Source organism: Humulus lupulus, chromosome 4, assembly GCF_963169125.1.
Source record: "Humulus lupulus chromosome 4, drHumLupu1.1, whole genome shotgun sequence".
NCBI classification, from domain to species: Eukaryota; Viridiplantae; Streptophyta; class Magnoliopsida; order Rosales; family Cannabaceae; genus Humulus; species Humulus lupulus.
Window position 1 is genome coordinate 105,176,299 of NC_084796.1, and position 16,461 is coordinate 105,192,759.

At 37.1% G+C, this 16,461-nt stretch overlaps 1 pseudogene; it reads left to right on the forward strand.

Annotated features, from left to right (window-relative positions):
• The first annotated feature begins 6,341 nt into the window (after positions 1–6,341).
• LOC133832457 (uncharacterized) lies at positions 6,342–16,231 on the forward strand (annotated as a pseudogene).
• The last annotated feature ends 230 nt before the right edge of the window (positions 16,232–16,461 follow it).

Sequence of the window (16,461 nt, forward strand, 5' to 3'; positions counted from 1 at the left end):
GAGCACAAAGAGCAGTGAACCACTTATTGCAAAAATGACTTCCTTGATCACTAATAATAGCTCTTGGAGTACCAAATCGAGTAAAGATATTTTTATGAAGGAATTTAATAACTTCCTTCCCATCACAAGTAGGAGTTGTTGCGGCTTCTACCCATTTAGAAACATAATCTACCGCAAGCAAAATATATTTGTTATTATACGATGATGGGAAAGGTCCCATAAAGTCTATCCCCCATACGTCCAATAGCTCAACTTCCAAAATTCCAGTCATTGGCATTTGATCTCTTCTTGATATGTTCCCAGTCCGTTGACAACGGTCACAACTTTTGACAAAATCATTAGCATCCTTAAATAATGTAGGTCAGTAAAACCCACTTTGCAAAACCTTCGCTACTATTCTTGTTCCGCCAAAATGACCGCCACAATGCAAACTATGACAGTGAGTTAAGATTAACAACATCTCCTCTTCGGGCACACATCTTCAAATAATTTGATCTAGGCAATGCTTATACAGAATAGGCTCCTCCCAATAATAATGCTTCACCTCCGAATAAAATTTCTTTAATTGTTGCCTTGTCATCTCAGGGGGTATAACCTTAGCAGCCAAATAATTAACATAATCTGCAAACCATGGAACCTCCTTGCAAACATTCACTTCGAACAACTGCTCATCCGGAAAAGCATCATTAATCTGAACTTCTTTATTAAGAGAATTTTCCTCAACCTCTAAACGAGACAAATGATCAGCTACCAAATTCTCAGTACTTTTCTTATCCTTAATTTCCACATCAAATTCTTGTAATAACAAAATCCATCGAATAAGACGAGGCTTGGAGTCTTTCTTAGTCATAAGATACTTTATTGCCAAATGATCCGTATAGACAACCACCTTATTTCCGATCAAATATGGACGGAACTTATCGAAGGCATAAACTATGGCTAGAAGTTCTTTTTCTGTTGTTGCATAATTTAGTTGAGCATAATTTAAAGTTTGACTAGCATAGTATATAGTTCAAAATACCTTGTCCACTCGCTGCCCAAGAACCGCTCCAACCGCATAATCACTAGCGTCGCACATAAGCTCAAACGGAAGGTCCCAATTAGGTGTACACACTATCGACGCTGAAATGAGCTTCTCCTTAAGAGTCTTGAAAGCAATCAAACACTCGTCATTAAAATCAAAAGGAACCCCATTCATTAACAAGGTAGACAACAACTTTGAGATCTTAGAGAAGTCTTTGATAAATCTCCGATAAAACCCCGCATGGCCCAAGAAACTCCTCACTCCCTTAATTGAAATTGGAGGTGGCAAATTCTCTATAGTAGAAATCTTGGCTCGATCCACTTCAATTCCTTTCTTAGAAATATTGTGCCCCAATACAATTCCTTCATTAACCATAAAGTAGCACTTTTCCCAATTAAGCACCAAATGCGACTCCTCACACCTTCTTAACACCATCTCCAAATTAGTCAAACACGTGTCAAAAGAGGACCCATATACTGAAAAATCATCCATAAAAATTTCAATCCCCTTTTCAATCATGTCAGAGAATATTGCCATCATACACCGTTGAAATGTGGCTGGTGCATTACATAACCCGAATGGCATCCTTCGAAAAGCAAAAGTCCCATAAGGACATGTAAACGTTGTCTTTTCTTGATCCTCCGGTGCAATTACGATCTAGTGATAGCCTGAGTACCCGTCTAGAAAACAATAGTAGTTATGCCCCGCCAACCTATCCAACATTTGATCAATAAAAGGCAAAGGAAAATGATATTTCCTCGTTGCCTTATTCAACTTCCAATAATCAATACATATTCTCCAACCCGTCATAGTCCTAGTTGGAATCAGTTCATTGCTTTCATTCTTCACCACCGTCATACCCCTTTTTCGGTACTACTTGCACTGGACTTACCCAAGCACTATCAGAAATAGGGTAAATCACTCCAGCATCCAACCACTTCAAAATCTCTTTCCTCACCACTTCCTTCATTGTTGGATTAAGTCTTCTTTGAGCGTCAATAGTCGATTTCGCCTCATCTTCCATAAGAATTCTATGCATAACTGTCGATGGGCTAATTCCTCTTATATCAGCCAGAGTCCACCCTATAGCAGCTTTATGAGCTCATAACACTCTCAACAACTTCTCCTCCTCTACTTCCGAAAGAAATGATGAAACTATAACTGGAAGAGTCTCTTTTTCCCCAAGATAAGCATAACGGAGATGGTTTGGTAAAACCTTCAATTCTAAAACAGGTGGCTTCAGAATCGATGGTAATGGTCTGTCTGGTCCTGCACCCAATTCTTCAAATTTCTTATGCTTCCACGGCTCAGCTGATTTTATCCACTTTAAATAACTCATCACTGCTTCATTTTCCTCACCATCTACATCATCAACTGTAAGACTCAACTCAAGAGGATCCTCACTTAATTTTTTTCTTTCTACTACTTCTTCGACCACATCAACTGAGAAACAACTATCACTTGCTTTAGGATAAGTCATAGCCTTAAACACATTAAATACTACTTCCTCCCCTTGAACTCTCAGCTTCAACTCTCCCTTTTGCACATCTATCAATGCTTGCCCAGTTGCTAAAAATGGTCTCCCCAAAATAATAGGAACATTCTCATCCTCCTCCATATCAAGAACTATAAAATCAGCTGGAAATATGAACTTATCCACCTTTACCAATACATCTTCTATAATACCACGTGGATGCTTCACAGATCTATCAGCCAACTGTAATGTTACTGTGGTTGGCCTAGCTTCCCCCAAACCAAGCCTACGAAATACCGACAAAGGCATTAAATTAATACTCGCCCCCAAATCACAAAGTGCATGCTTACATTCAAACTCCCCAATAGCGCATGGAATGGTAAAACTCCCAAGATCTCATAACTTTTGAGGAAGCTTTCTTTGCAAAATTGCACTACATTCTTCTATTAACGCCACTGTTTCATAATCACCCATATTTCTCTTATTAGAGTGAATCTCCTTCATAAACTTTACATAGCTAGGCATCTGTTCTAATGCTTCTGCGAATGGTATATTTATATGTAGCTTCTTGAACACCTCTAAAAACTTTGTAAATTGCTTATCCAAATTATACTTGCGAAGTCTTTGTGGATATGGAACTCTAACATGATGCTCAATATTTACAGGTGGGGTCTCCTCTTCTTCCTTAAGGTCTTCAGTAACCTTTTTATCATCCAACTTCTTCTTCTGACTGACTCTTCTTTAGCCCTTCATATCTCATTCCACTCCTCAAAGTAATAGCTTGGCACTGTTCTTTAGGATTAACTTCTGTAGTGCTAGGCAAATTTCCTTGAGCTCTATTAGTCATTAAAGTAGCCAATTTCCCTATTTGAGTCTCCAAACTTCTTATGGATGCCCTAGTTTCAGTCATGAATTGGTTAAGTACATCAGGTTGGGTTTCAGCTGGTTTCATTGGCATTTGGGGAGGTGGTCTATTTTGTGGTTGATAATGTCCAGGTGGAGGATTTTGGTGTGCATATTATTGTGGATAAGGTGGCCTATTTTGGGTAGGTTGATATGGTGGCTGAGGTGGAGGATAAGGTTGGAGAGTGTTTTGATTGTTAGACCAGGAAAAATTTGGATGGTTCTTCCAAGCTGGGGTGTAGGTCATGGAATGGGGATTATTAGGCTGTCTTTGGTAATTTCCTATTGCTTGGACTTCTTCCATGGGCATGTTATTCATGTCTATAGCAGAGCATTGGTTTGGTTGATGGGTTGTACCACACACTTCACAAAGGTTTTGAACTTGCATAGCTTGAGATGGGAGTGTAGTCTTTTGTAATTGCTTCGTCAAGGCTGCTACTTGAGCGGTAAGCATGGATATAGCATCCAATTCCATCATTCCAGCCACTTTCTTTGATTGTCCCCTTTCAATTGGCCATTGATAATTATTCATAGCCATCTCCTCTAATAGCTCATATGCCTCATTAGCACTTTTACTCATAAAGGCACCTCCTGCTGCGGCATCTATAATTGTTCTAGTCATCCCATTCAACCCATTATAAAAATTATGTACCAACATCCACTTTTCTATTCCATGGTGTGCATACTTCCTTAACAACTCCTTAAAGCGCTCCCAAGAATCATACAGTGACTCTCCATCCAACTGATAAAAATTATTAATCTCACCCCTTAACTTTGCAGCCTTTGCTCGAGGAAAGAACTTGGCAAGGAATTTCTGAACTAACTCCTCCCATGTAGTAATAGAATTCGCTTGTAAGGATATCAGCCAACTTTTCGCCCTATCCCTCAGTGAAAATGGGAATAGCCTCAGTCTTATAGCATCATCACTCACCCCATTCATCTTGAACGTTGCACATAACTCCAGAAAATTAGCTATGTGTAAATTAGGGTCCTCCGTCTCCATACCTCCAAACTGAACAGTTGTTTGAACCATCTGAAGGATGGCTGGCTTAATCTCAAAGTTGTTGGCAGCAATGGTTGGAGGTCTAATGCATGAATGCACTCCTGTAATAGTAGGAAGTACATAATCTCTTAATGTTCGTGCTCCTTGCTCCCTTGGAACCTCAGCAGCCCCTTGACCATTATTAGCACCATTTCCCAAAATGTCAGCCATGGTGAATTCCAATTTCCTTTTATTTTCCGGTTCTGTCTGCACGTTCTTTTAATTTCCCGATCTATTGGTATAATCTGTTTTTGTCTATTGCTTCGCATATACCAACAAGTCCTGAAACACAAAAGAACCTTGATTTTAATAAATGTTAAAAAAAAACAAATCAAATTAGAACAAAAATTAACTTATTGATATTAATAAAAACAGTCCCCGGCAACGACGCCAAAAACTTGATCTCTAAAAATTAATACACAAGTATACGCGGTCCAATCAAGTAATATATGATAAGTAAAGTGTCGATCCCACGAAGACTGCTATTAAATACCAATAATTAACCTCTAATTCTAATTGATTTAAATAATAATTTTAGATTTATAAATAAAATAATTATTACTAAAAATTAAGAAAACTATTAAGCACTTAAAGAAATGCAGAGATGAAATTTGATTTAATTCAATGGATGTAAAAGATAGGGTTTTAGTTTCATCAACCATCCACTGATGATTTCTAACCAATTTTCAATATTTCTTAATTCTATTGTGATAGCAGATTACAATTATGTATTATAGTCTTGTTAGGATCTATAATTCTCTACAATATACTATTTCCTACATCTCTGTGGTAAATCAATATATTGCAGGCTTTAAACACATAATCCCTAAACTACACAATTCATAGAAGTACTTTCGTCTAATATAAAATTGTGATTATTTACCTATAGCATAATTATCCTTCTCTTTTCAGAGTATAGGTTAAAATCATATAAACATGTAAATGATGATCAAACATTCACAAACATTAAGCATAAGATAAACAATCCACAGCAGAAGAAAGAAATTCAGGAAAATTTCATTAAGAAATCAAAAGTTTCAAGAAGAATCCACTAATACCCTAATAACAAGATTAGTTCAAAACAGACATAATGGAATCAATCAAATTAAATATAAACATAAACTCCATAAAAGAGAATACAGAAGAAATTAAGAAATCAAACTCTAGGTCTTCAATGTTCTCCTCAGTCTCTAATAACTTCTCCACGCCTCTAATAATGAATGAATCCCCTAATTAACTCTTAAAAACGTATTTAAAAAGAAACCCTAAAATATCTAACAATTTTTCCCTTCTACAGGCCACGTACAGACACACGCGTCGCGGCGTGCCTCTTTGGATTTGTGCAGCCTCCTCTTTGCTTTCAGCGAGCGCCGCGACCCTTCAAAACTCCAGAAAATGGCCCTCTCTGCTTTTTCCTTGCGCCGCAGCTCTTCATTCAAGCGCCGCAGCCCCTCTAATTTTTCCAAAAACTTGTTCCCAAACTCCAAAACGAACAATTATCTCCGCACACGAGTCTTCAACTTTCTTCTTGTCAACTTTTAGCATAAATTTCCCAATTTAAGCTGATTTTCCAGTCATTTCCCAAACTTCACGTTTCCTTCTCCTATTTCCTGCAAACATACCAAAACAAGCATAATACTGCATAACACTCCACCAAAATGTCTCAAACTTACCCTAAACACATGTTAAAAACTATGCTAAAAACGAACTCATCATAGGTATGAAGAGGAATTTTAAAAGTATTCAAAATTCCTCAACTTCTATAGGAAATAATGATAAAATTACAAAATCAAGTTATGCGGATGTCAACATAAATCTTGAAGATCTTGAAAGTGACCCAGGATTGAGAACACCAATTATGGACCATAAAAATTTGTGATCAAGTTCGGCGAGCATATATGCAAAAAGGTCCTTGTCAACCTCATCTCAAGCCACTTCCATCGACAAAAGTTGGACCTCAATCAAGAGCATTCAACGGTGCTTGGTATGAGGAATTTCAAAATTGGCTTGAATATAGTGTATCAAAATATGGTGCATTTTTTCTGTATTGTTATCTGTTTAAATCAAATTGTGGAGGACAATCAGGTGGTGATTCATTTGTTGGTCAAGGATTCAGAAATTTCAAAAATGGGAAAGCAAGACTTTATACTCATGTTGGAGGTCCATCTAGTGTTCACAATCAAGCTAGGAAAATGTGTGAAGCGTTAATGAACCAAAAACAACATATTCAAACATTTTTTGAAAAACAATCGAAGCAAGCTCATAGTGAGTATCGAAGTCATTTGGAAGCAGTAGTTGATTGTATTCGTTTGTTATTGTGACAAGGGCTTGCTTTTTGTGGTGATGATGAATCTGAAGACTCGAGTAATTAAGGTAACTTTCTTGAGATTTTAAAATTTCTTGCTGATCATAATGAAGACATCAAAGCAATTACATTGACAAATGCTCCTGAGAATTTAAAATTAACATCACCTGATATTCAGAAAGATAAGCTTTTGAAACACTTGATATCATTATTAAAGAAATTAGAGATACGTTGTTTTCTATTTTAGTTGATGAATCTCATGATATTTCAACTAAGGAGCAAATGACTGTTGTGTTGCGATATGTAGATAAAGATGGGCATGTGATTGAACGATTTGTGGGAATTGAACATGTGGTCAATACCACAGCTGTGTCACTTAAATGTGCTACTCATAAATTATTTTCTAGATATGGATGAAGCATATATAAATTGTGGGGACAAGGTTATGATGGGGCAAGCAATATGCAAGGGGAGTTCAGTGGTCTTAAAACTCTTATTTTGAATGAGAATCCATCAGCTTTTTATGTTCATTGTTTTGCTCACCAACTTCAACTTGATCTTGTAGCTGTCGCAAAGAAACATATTCTAGTTGCTTATCTTTTTAGTGTGGTAACTATGGTGATAAATGTCGTTGGATGTTCTTCTAAGCATTGTGATATTCTTAGAGAAAAGCAAGATGTTATTATTTCTGAAGCACTCAAGTGTGGTGACATTTCAAGTGGAAGAGGGCTAAATCAAGAAACCAATCTTAAACGTATTGGTGATACTCATTGGGGTTCACATTATGCTACATTGGTAAGCTTGATTAACTTATTCTCCCCTATAGCTAATGTTCTTCAAATAATAGTAGACGATGGCCGAGCAAACTCTGAACCAAGGTTTGAAGCAAGTAATTTATTGTCTTTGATGTTAACATTTGATTTTATATTCAGTCTACATTTAATGAAAGCATTGTTGGGAATAACAAATGAATTGTCAAAAGCACTACAGAGAAAAGATCAAGATATTGCAAATGCCATGAATTTGCAAGAAAATATTACAAGCAATGAGAGACAATGAATGGGATTCCTTTCTTAATCAAGTCTCAACCTTTTGTGCTAAATATAATGTGGATGTTCCTGATATGGATGATACATTTGTTGCCCAAGGTCATTTACGGCGCAAAACTCAAGAAATGACAAATTTACATCACTATCGTGTGGAATTCTTTTTTGTTGTTATTGATATCCAACTTCAAGAGCTAAATGAACGTTTCAATGAGGTAAACACCGAACTACTTCTTTGTTTAGCTTCTTTGTGTCCTAGTGATTCATTTGTAGCTTTTGACAAAAAAAAAGTTGGTCCGATTTGCTGAGTATTATCCCAAAGATTTTTCTACTTTTGAGCTTATGATACTCTATGATCAACTTGAAACTTACATTATTGATGTACGTTCTACTGAGAAGTTCTTGGGTTTAAAAAGTATTGGCGATCTTGCTCAAAAAATGGTCGAGACAAAGAAAAATATTGTCTATCCACTGGTGTATCGACTTATTACATTGACATTGATTCTACCTGTTGTTACTACTACGGTGGAAAGAGTATTTTCTTCTATGAATATTTTGAAAAATAGATTGCGTAATCGAATGGGAGATCAGTGGATGAATGATTGTTTACTTGTGTACATTGAAAAAGACATCTTCAATAGCCTTGACAATGAAGTTATCATGCAACGATTTCAAAACATGAAAACCCGTCGAGGCAGATTGTATTTTTATTTTATTTTCTATGACAGTGTCCTATTTTATTTTGTTGAACATGAAAATTTATAAAGACAATTTATTAGTTATTTTTGTTGGTTTCGAATTAATATTTGTCCAAGCTCTCATTGAGCATAATTTCTGGTTTCGCTCCTACTAAATGACAAAACTAACCGTACTACACATGAGTCACCATATTTGATTCCCATAGGTCATATAGCTTACTGGTGGCTTTCACATGTCTCCATACTTAACTTGTTCACTTCTCTCTCTCTAATTATATTTACGTTTCTCAAGACACATTATCTCATAATATTACTGTCCTAAGAAAATTGAAAACCAAAGCTGATTTCCTTTATTTCCACCTATCACTCAATATATATATATATAGACACATACCCACACATTCAATATAGTATCACGTAATATTGGCACACTAGGCTACGTTGACCACCATCACAGCGACTCAGGCAATGGCCTTAGTCTACATCTCCGGCGAATGGAAAAAGCTCTAGCGAAGTGGTGCTCTGTAAAACGTTTGAACATATAATTCAAAGGTCGGTTAAATTTTTGTTCAGCCCAGCAACTTTAGCTTTGAAAAATATTTGAATATACATTAAGCTCTGAAAAAAATTTGTCCATCCCGTCGAAATAGTTTTTTGGGAGCTCTGGTGAATCACGTGGAGACTCTATCTCTGGCGAATGAAAACAATCATTTTTAGCAGCTCCAATGCTCATCTCCGGCAGTCAACCTCCTTCACCACAACCCGTTACCATTCGTGTCGACTTCGTTGACGTACTTTGATGGCTCACATAATGATCTTGGCAACAAAGATTATGGTCGAAGACAACACCGTCAAACTGAAAAAATAATAACGAAAACGAAAAAATGAAAAAAATCTCTCTTAATCTTATAAATGAAAGCTTTTTTTGTCTAATTAATTTTAATTTTTTTTAAAGTTCTTACAAATGTAAACACCAGGGATTTTGCAGCAATTGTAATTATATATATATTTTTTTGGGTAGGTACCCAGTGTGTTTTAATAAAGTATACTTTTTGGTACCCTATGTTCTTGAAGATAATCATCAAGTACCTTCTAATTTGAAAATTAATAAAATAGTGCTTTGTATTTTTGATAATAGTCATTAAGTATCTTGTTATTTGAAAATCAGTATAAAATGGTACCCAATTATTCATGGAAATATATTTATTTGTCATTTGTGACCAAATTTAAGTTCATGGTACCATTTTATTACGTTTTTTTAAGATTAGGATATCGTATTAATATTATTCATAATATTGGGTATCAAAGCTATTCTTTAGTACAACGCACGGTATCAAATGAGTAACTTTTTTTTTTTTAAATGTATTGTGGCCAATTATTTGGGAATGGTCAAATAATCAATTTTCAAGTATGCTATGAACACACACGTGCACATACATTATTCCAGACAACTCATGGCTAGTTGAAACTTGTAAAAGCTTTTTTTTTTTCTTCTAATAGTTGCATGTATATATGGGTCAACCACTTACACTTCAACTCTAGGCCCCTTTAAAAATATCATCAATGTATTAAAAAGGGTAAATACAATTTTAGACTTTGTGTGTGCAAAAGTTACAATTCGGACCTTCTGTTTTGTTAAATGATAATGCATACTATACATTTTACAAAATGAAACAAAAAAGTACCGTGGACCAGATTTGAGTCAGACTTTTTTTAAACATGACCCAAATGCCCTCATAATTTATTAATTAATGAATTAAATAAATAATGAAAATATATTTTAAAATAAAAAAAATATAAAATTCTTTTTAAAATAAAAAATAAATTAAATAGTTTTTAAATAAAAAAAATCATTAAAAAACTATTTTAAATAAGAAAAAATTAACATAAATAATTTTCTAAAAATTGACAAGAATTATAAGATTTAATGAAAACAAATTAAACATAAAATTAAAAATTAAATACTAAAATTAAACTAACAAACTTAATATTAATCAAATCTTTTCCTAAAATGAAATTATATAAAAAAAAATTAAAAACGTTTCTATCTTCCTCATCCTTGTCTTCTTCTTCTCTTTCTTAATCTTCTACTTTAGATTTGGTTCACGGGGGAGGGGGGACATCAGATCAAAGCTTGCGACACTGTTCTACTGCAGTTTGGGGCTTGCAGAAGAAGCCCTTCGACAGAAGGGAGAACGTCGTGAATCTGAGATCTGGAGCTTCACAGCCAGACGCAACGACAGGAGAATGTTGGTAGAAACACAAGGTCGGCAGAAACACAGGGACGAAGGTGCTAGATCTGGGCTTGGAGGCTAGACTGGAACTTCGTTGAGGACGAGCTTGAGTCTTCGGGACTGGCTTCCACTTGGGTTGGCTCGGAGCTGATCTTCGGCGATCTTTGTTCTTCGTCCTCATTGAGGACGATGATATATGCTCGGCTAAACGGAGAGATGGTTCCATGAACTTGGAATGCCTTGCATCTCAAGAAGTATTACCAGTGATATGGATTTTTTGTGAGACTTTATAATTCATCTTTTGTAAGGCTTAAATATAAAAGCCATGTTATCTATTGTTTGAATTTGAATAGTATAAGGTTGCTGTGTAATTTAAACATGTTACCAGGATTTTTAAATTTATCCTTTGTTGACCACAATTTTGGCTAACGACGAGTAGATGTCAAAATGACAGTAAGTCTTGAATAGAAAATAACGACACAAATAATTTTATAGTGGTTCAGCCCCAATTTGTTGGTAATAGCCTAATCCACTTAGAGTTGTGATATATGAAGACTACACTTAAGATCAGATGGACCTAAGCCAACTGAGTTTCTCAAGTGTAAGTAGAAAAATACATAGTTTTTCTCTCTAGAAAATACAAGCTTTCTCTCTCTAAGCTCTCTCAGAAAATGCCCCAAGAATGCCCCAAGTAATAGTCCCAAAGTCTCAAAATTAGAGAGTTTCCAAGTCTCAAAAAGATCACCCCCCCTAAAAATGATGCCATGAGCCCTTTATCTAAAGGCTCATGAATCGTACATAAAAAACATCCCGTTTTGACAGGGTCTTTGGTTGTTATAACCAACTTTAATTAATAAAATAATAAACAAATTCAAATTACAACAATCTAGCTATTACTTTGGGATATCTGAGAGATTCACGCAGTAGTTATGAGCGATTCGAGTTGAAGTTGTTACTGAGATTCTGTAAAGAAGTTACTGGACAGTTAACTCCTGAGATTCTGACACATTCGGTCGACTACACTCCTCAATCTGACATAGCTAGTTGGCTAAATCTTCCTTTAGATGTAGCTGATCAGATGAAACCTCCTTTCTGATGTAACTGGTCGGGTAAAACCCCTTTCTGATGTAATCGGTCGAGTGAAACCCCTTTCTCAAGTGACTGGTCGAGTGAAACCCCTTTCTGAGGTGTCTGGTCGGGTAAGACTCCCTCCTGACCAGACAAAATTCTTATCTGGTCGGGTAAATCGTATCCTGACCAGTTAAACCCCTTCCTGGTTGGACAAACAACCCTTCTGATGTGTCTGGTTGGGTAAGACTCCCTCCTGACCAGTGGAATTCCTATCCGGTCGGGTGAATTATTTCCTGACCAGGTAAAACAATCTTTCGACCAGTGATATCACAACTCCGTAGGTCATTTTCTAACCTTTGCACTTCCCTTGGTCAACACATTTACTAACCTGTGAAATTCCTATCCGATCGGGTGAATTATTTCCTGACCAGGTAAAACAATCTTCCGACCAGTGATATCACAACTCCGTAGGTCATTTTCTAACCTTTGCATTTCCCTTGGTCAACACATTTATTGACCATTAATGTGCCGCTTGATGATCCGCATGACGATCATGCACTGCCACCTGCCACTTCAGATTGCCACGTCATCGAAATAAAATTTTGGGGATAACATTCCCCCCCCCCCCCCCCCCCAAGTTTATTATATGATAAAAAATTTCTCTAGCAAAATATTTTTGAGGTCGTCCAAAAACTTCGCCGTTAGTAATTTTCACAAATAATAAAATTCCGACCAGCTAAATCTCTAGAAATTGAATAGCCAATCAGAAATTAAGAGAATATCCTAGCAGTTGCCTCCACGTGGTGACTCACCAGTAACTTTAATATTCTTTGTGTCTTGAAATTCCAAAAAATGACTTTCTATATTCTCCCGCCTTTTCATGTAAACCCACAACTGAACTTTTCAGGCCATAAAAATGGCACCTATCAGTTCCCAATTGTGGGAAAAAGAATACTAAGAGTTTTTAGGTTAATTGAAAAGTTCCTCCTTTCCCTTTAAATAGGCCCACACATGCCTATCCATCACAAGCTAAAAATACATCATAAAAATGAAATTCCTCTTGTTTTGGCCGATTCTCCTCCAAAGCTCTAAGGGTGCTCTACTTCCTTCAAACAAATCAAAGGCTTCTTCAAGAAATCAAGTGCTCTTCCATCTACTTGGGTAAGTTTCTTCTTCTTTAACTTCACTTTTAAACATTTTGAAGCATTAAATGCTTCACAAATATTGGTTAGAATAGATGAATGCCGAAACCCACTTTTGATATGCTCTCCTTGGAATTTTGTGATGAATCTTTGTCGAATAGTGCATTTTGTGGCTGTTTTGATGTAGTTTAGGCCTCGGGTTAGTCAATTTTGCCTCCAAATTCATGAAACTTTAAAAAAATGATCTCCCATTCCACATTGCAAATTCGGGTTCATGGGTATAGGATGATCATTGATGTTTTCTTGAAGCTTGTTGAATCCTAGAAATTTGACTTTTTGATCTTGTTTGTAAGCCCCATGAATAGGTAAACGTGTTTGTGCCCACATTTTTGAGATAATTTGTACTTGCCGAGTCATAACTTTTTAAAAAAAAAAAATATGCTCGGATTTGTTGGTTTGACCGATCAGATAGGCTTAGACTTCTCGGAATTATATTTTTTTGTTAGCCGATTGGATATCACCTTAGTTGGTCACATGTTGGCCAATCGGATATGCCTCGACTGCTCAAAATTTTTTGCCATGAGAAAGGCAAAAAATTCCATGAACCCAATCGGATGCCATTCTTGGCTCCTCGGAAATGTTTCCAAACTGCTTGGACGAATCCTTAGACAATCAAAAATCACCTTGGCCCTTCGAAACTCCTACAAGCTGCTCGGATACCTCCTAGCCACTTGAGTAATTTGGTTGCTCAGATAGTATTAGCCGATTGGGAATTCTTAGCCCAATACCATGCCTAGCCGATCGAGTACTTATGCGCAATGAGCACAAAAACACTTAAACCTTATGCCCCTGAAAACATGGTACAAAAAAATTTCCTTTTCTCCTGTGAACTGTTTAAAATTGTCACCATTGCTCTCATACATTTTTATCTGGGCAGTAAAATATTTTAACTGCTTAGAGAATTTTTTTTTATTGGGCAGTAAATATTTTTACTTGTATTCATTTCTTGTTTGGTTTACTCACCTACCCATATTTTCTGTAGATGAATCGTTTCAACTATAGGGGAGGTGACAACCAAACAGTCTCTGATTCCTCATCTTCCGCTTCAAGTGATACCCTTCCGAGCAACGATTCTTCTTCCAAATCTCCAAGAAAATGAACTCTGGAAGACCGTCTTTGTTGTCTCAAGAAAATCCTTCCGCGATCAGCTTTATACTTCCTCCATGAAGATCAATTCCTTAAGCAACATCGTCAACATCAACTGATGAGGGTGAAAAAGTCCAATCGACTCCCTCAGGAACAAGATCCCCAAGTAGCTCGTAGAGCAACGCAAAAGGTGGTGGAACGAGTGCCCTTTGTGGGAGAAAATTTATTAGAAGAAGTTGAGATTGATGCCTCTTTAAAGACGCCTCGCCAAGCATGAAAAACTAGTAAACCCAAGAGAAAGGCTACCCAGACTTTTGCCACAGGAAATCCAACAAACTGCTACACTCAAACCGAGGAAAGAAGAGGATCGCGTGCCTTCATGGTTCATAGCTAAGGCTTCTAAGCTGAACTCCAAAATTCTTGATAGACACATTCAAACTTTGGGACTTGAAGGAATGAATGTGGTATGCCCGCACCAATACCAGAAAGCCAATAATCCTGGTGGTGCCTATTGTGCCTGGTCTAGGTATCACATTTATGCAGGAGCTACTATCCCTTTGCATCATTTCTTTAGGTCAATAGTGGATTACTTTAATGTTTCTCCCTTCCAGATTGCTCCAAAAAGGGGTACAAGCCCTGTCTTCCTTGTACATTCTTTACCACTTCTAGGGTTGGAACCCACCTACCCCTCATGAGGTACATTATTTATTTGATCTTAAGACTAACCCCATCCACAAGAATACATGTTTTTTCCACCTCGTTCATAGGCAAAATGGGGTAAAGTATCTCCATGGCATTGCCCATAAATTGAATCATCCAAACATCAAAGCTAACAACCTGGCTTTTACGCATGCAGACCCTTTTAATCAACCTCTCCCATCCAGGAAAATGCATTCCTGGGTAGAGGATCTCGCTAACATGCCCATTGAGGAGAAGGATGTTAAGCAGTTGGTCACATTGGAGAATTCAATTGGCAGGGTTGTTACAAAACAACCAAGCCATTGTTGTGGGCAGCACTACTGATGAAGCAGATTTGATTGATCAGTCTAACGCAGATATCGAAGTAGTGACTGACTAGTTCTCTCTTGAACCATCCCCTCAGCCACACCGACTAGGTGGTCTCATCATTAGAGAGCCTCTTCTTGAAAATTCTCATCGACCTACCTTCCCTATAGGCCTGGAAAAGGAAAAAGAATCGATCTCCTTAGAGAAGACAACTGATGTTTGGAAGATGAGGACGACATTTTTGATAAAATTCTAAACTCAAGCTTTTCTACTAACAGTAACCAGAGTTTATTTTGTTCTAGATAACTTTTTGAGAATGATTGTGGTGAAAGTTTGTAGAGTCATATGGTCTCAGTAAAAATTTTCATTCACTTATATTTATTTCTCATTTTCACTGACCGGGCTTTTGCTTTACGTTTTTTTGCTGATCCAGACATGTTCAAGCAGTTCAACACTCCCTTTGCCCAAAAGAGGAAAACTGATGAAGGGAGCAGCCTGAATCCTCCAAGAAAGGTCGTTAGGACTACACCGCCTAACCAGGGGAGACCATCCATTCATTTAGTCACTACCCACGCTTGACTCCTCCGTCGATTCGTTCTTCTGCCAGCCTTTAAACTACTCGATCAGCCTGCTTAAGCGAGCCCCTTCGCATTGCTGGTGAGTATGGCAAAGAGTTACTAGACCATACTCTTCACCACTCAACGCCAACTCAAACCTTTGAGACTTTACCCCAACAAAGCATTGAATTTGTCCTTCACAAAGGCCTTGCTCAAATTATGAGTGTAAGCATCTTATTAGAAATACTCACTTTCTCATTGATTGTTCTTATTCTGAATACTTTTCTAGTTATTTGCTCCAGGGACTCATCACTGTTAGTCATGCTCAACGCCGAGCAGTAAACTATAAGGAGTTGGTCAAGGTCTTGAATGATCAATTGGTGGAAGCACGGGCAAAGATTGAAAGTCTGACTAAGTCTGAGAAAGATCTCCAAGAAAAGACTAAGCAGGCGGATAAAACAATTGCTGACCGAGATAGATCTTTGAAGGAGTTGGTTGATGAGAACAGCAAGAAAATCCAGGCCAATAAGACACTGACCGACCAACTGGAGAAGAATACTCAAGAGAATAAAGAGTTGAAATAGGAGAAGGAAGTTGATATGGCTCGTTATGAAGAAATCTGCTTCAACTGCTTCTATCAGATTTAGAAGTTAAATAGGCCTCTCAACCTCAAATTTCTCTCTGAAGAAGCACAGGCCGAAGAACTCACCAAATATGAAGCCAAGGCCGCTGAGGAGGCAGCTCTTCTAGCTGGCACTATGCCTGCCTCTCCTGCTCTATCATTCTGACCAGAGGAGGTCCTGGATGTTGATGA